The following is a 3,711-nucleotide window of genomic DNA, read 5'->3' as shown; positions in this document are numbered from 1 at the left end:
CACCAACACTATTTGCAGTTGAATTGTGAGTTCCTTTGATGCATACTCCATATCGACACCACCTCGCAAGAACCAAACCATGAACACCTGAGGCCACCTCTGTTGTGGCCTACGTCCACAGCTCAAAGACTGCCCCAGCAGCCCCAATACCTGAACTCTGCCCTCATGTGCACAGAGGAGCAGTGCACTGAGGGGAGGCTCCTGAACATATGGAGGCTCCCTCTGGTGGAGGCAGCCTCCGGGGGGGGGACCTCAGTGACAGGCATGGGTGGGACACCCATTTTCTAAGAAATCGGTCCACTGCACTCTCTCTTCCCTCTGGATGAAAGCTTCGTGCATAAAGACAACAAGCACATTAAATAAGAATAATTCATGTCATAAACACCATGACAGTGGGTTTAATTCTTTTTAATGAAGACACCCTAAACATCCCCCAGGCTGTAGAGCTTATCAGGAATATTCTGGAGACATGGAGAAACAAGATTTCAAAGTACTTCACAAACATGTTAGTATGCCAAACTTGGAAGTTATTTTATGTTAATAGTAATAATATCCTAGTGGATTTAGAGTGCTCTGACCTCATACAGAATGAAAAGTGTAAAACATTTATTTAATCAACTCCTCATTTTAGGCTTCATAATTGGAGATGACTTCATTTTTATTTAATAGATAGTGTTGTGATAGTTCTGCTGTTTAAAGTTTTTGCACCAGATAATTCCTCTGGCTTGGGTAAGAACACATCCATCAGCTTCACTAACATTATATCAGATGAGGAAGAAGCCCTGTGCTTCTAGAGATTTATCTAGGCACGGAGAAGGTTAGGAGATGTTACCTGTATTTCCAATATGGAAAATAAATCTTGCATGTGTTGACACAATTTGTCACTGACATTTCTAAAACTCCCTGTGCAATCATGTTTTTAGCAAAGATAAGTCACTAGAAGCCTATTCATTCATGTATCTTTAATTCCTAATGAAATCAGTAGAGTAAAACAAGGAAATTTCAAGATGAAAGGAACTTGCAGCCTACAGTCTGCATTTTGAATTATTACCTAACTTAGCTTTAGATAATCATAAACAGTGAGCAAAACAATTACAGCAAGTACAGGAGTAATACATGCAACAAAGTTTGCTTCATAAGTAATTAAGGCCCTTTATACAAAGGGCGTCTCAGATCCTCCAGGCAATCTGAGAAAGGATATAAATACACTTTCCGTGCAAGGTTCTTCTCACTACTTCTCTTGACTTGTTCTCTGCGGTACACTGAGTAAGTCTGATTTGACAACTATAAAAATCTTGAGCTTAATGTTATTTTAGTGCAAGTTTTGTTAAAATTGGGACTAAATCCTCTATCAGAGACATTATTAAGCATCTTTCTACAGATTTTTCTTATCTGCTGGATAAAGGCTGTAAAATAAAAGGAAGAGTTTTTCAAGACTCCTTTGGGCTACTAATTTTATGGGAGAATTGGGAAATTTTACTCTCCATTTCGTAAATTTCTCAGAAAAACATTAAGAATAGATTTTAGCTCTGTTTTTACATATATGCCATGCATAGGAAATTTGTCAGTTGTTAAGTGGGGGAATTTCCTAGACGACTGTTGAGGTAAAACCTCATTATTTGAAGGTAGTTCGGTGTAACTACAGAGATGCAGCATTGCTTTTATTCTTAATCTGTCCATCCTTAGCTAACTTAGTTGGAGTCCCAACAAATTACACCTGGTGATGGTTCGATACTATTACTTAATGTAACTGTGGAAAATAAGCTTTCATTTCTAACTAATAAAATGTGACTTTGCTAGCATTTTAATGTGTTCTTACAGAGATGGAGGTAAGCATTTTTTCAGGTCAAAGCTAAATTCTAACCTAAGGGTATTTGGGGAAAAATAGCAGACATGCTTCCCCCCTCCCTGAAGAAAGATGCATTTGAGAATACTTTTGCTTTCCTCGGAATACAGCTGAGACAAGTAAATAGACGGGAGCTCATTGCCCTGCCTATTCCCTGTGCTAGCACCTGGTACAAGGTAGCACTGAGCTCCTGAAGTCAGGGAAAGTAGTTTTTAAGATACTTTTATTTTATGCTTTGTGGTTTAATCGTTTATTTATTATAAAGTGGTTTTGGCTACATATTTTAGGATCTTGTATATCACTTCTCCATACATAAGACTTACTGATTTTATAGATTAGCCCCAAATTATCCTCCCTTTGCCTTTAGAAGCATTCTGCATTTACTTACTGTGAGGAGTGCTTTAAAGCTGCCATATCCCCTAGTCCTCATTTTCAAATGTTTAAGGACAGTAATTTAACACACTGCAGCACACAGGGCTTAACCGAGAATAAAATAATATTTTTTCCTTATTCATCACCATAACATATCTTTGATTTACAAGTTTAAAAATTAGTGTGATGCTATACTACGGAGAACTAGCTTGTATGTAGAGATTTAACGTGAAGAAAGAAATAACCATTATTAAATCTGTCTGTACCCAAGCTAGAGCTGCAAGTTTTGCATTTGGGTTGGCAAAACCACTCATCCACAATTTAAATATTTTAAGTGTGGTGTTTTACTTATTAAAACGGTATTTTTAATCCCCCTTTTATTATTAGCCTTTATTTTTTCTGTGCTTTAGTGGAACAATGCTCGGTAATAACAGAAATTTGCATGGAAAATAGAAGACGTTAAGCAGGCTGCTAAACAGATCACTCGATACTCAGATATATTGAAAACCTGTCTCTCTCCGCCCCTTGCACCCCCCTCTGTAAAACACAGAACGTAGGCACTGCCCTGAGAGGCTGCCTGTGGGAGGAGGAGGGAGGCTGCTGGAACACGACCCAACACGTCTCCAGGAAATACTGCAAGAGACAAGGAGCTTTTAGAGCACATGTGAGTTCTGGAGGTGGCACACAGGGAAAGGGGCAGATTTTTGCTCCTGGAGGATGAGGAGGGAGCACAATTAAAACAGCAAACTAGAAAAGATAAATAGATGCAGGCTAAGTAAAATGTTGTTGAGCCGGGGAGAGGAGCTATGCTGTTTTCTTTATCCAAATTATCTCTCTTAAGATGTCTTAGAGTCAAGCACAGAAGTATCAGCAGCCAAGCACACAGGGTATGTTTGGGTTTTTTTTCCCCTCTTTTCCCTCCTCTAACTTCACAATGAAATTGCAGGACCCCCCCTCCGCAGCCAGGCGATGGCTTCCGAGCAGCTGGCGTGCAGCAACCCCTGCGAGGCGAAGTGCCCCCAGCCCCTGGCCGCCAGCAGCAACGAGCCCTGCGTGGTGGCCTGCGGCGACTCCCGGGTGATCATCTACCCACCACCCGTCGTCGTCACCTTTCCAGGGCCCATCCTCACCACCTACCCTCAGCAAACGGTGGTGGGAGCCTCGGAGCCCTCCGAGGTGGCCCTAGCAGAGCCCCCCGCTGCAGCCCCCCTGCCAGCAGAGGCCCAGGGGAGGCTGGAGGCTGCAGTGGAGAAACTCACCCCACAGGTCATCACCCGCCCAGAGCCTCGGTGTGCTCCCAAATACTCCTACACGTATTCTTCCCAATGGACACATCCGTGCAACTCGTACCGCTCTGGGAAACGGTGGACATACTGAGCTGAGATGCAGAGTGGCTTTGGGTAGCTCAAGCCCCTGGCGATGCAGGAGGGCTGAGCGGCCAGGCAGGAGCTCAGCGCTGGGCATTGCCTGGCTCCAGCTGGAGAAGGAGAGCT

The sequence above is a fragment of the Cygnus atratus genome, chromosome 28 (genome assembly GCF_013377495.2).
Source record: "Cygnus atratus isolate AKBS03 ecotype Queensland, Australia chromosome 28, CAtr_DNAZoo_HiC_assembly, whole genome shotgun sequence".
NCBI lineage: Eukaryota > Metazoa > Chordata > Aves > Anseriformes > Anatidae > Cygnus > Cygnus atratus.
Note: the sequence above shows the minus strand (reverse complement) of the source record.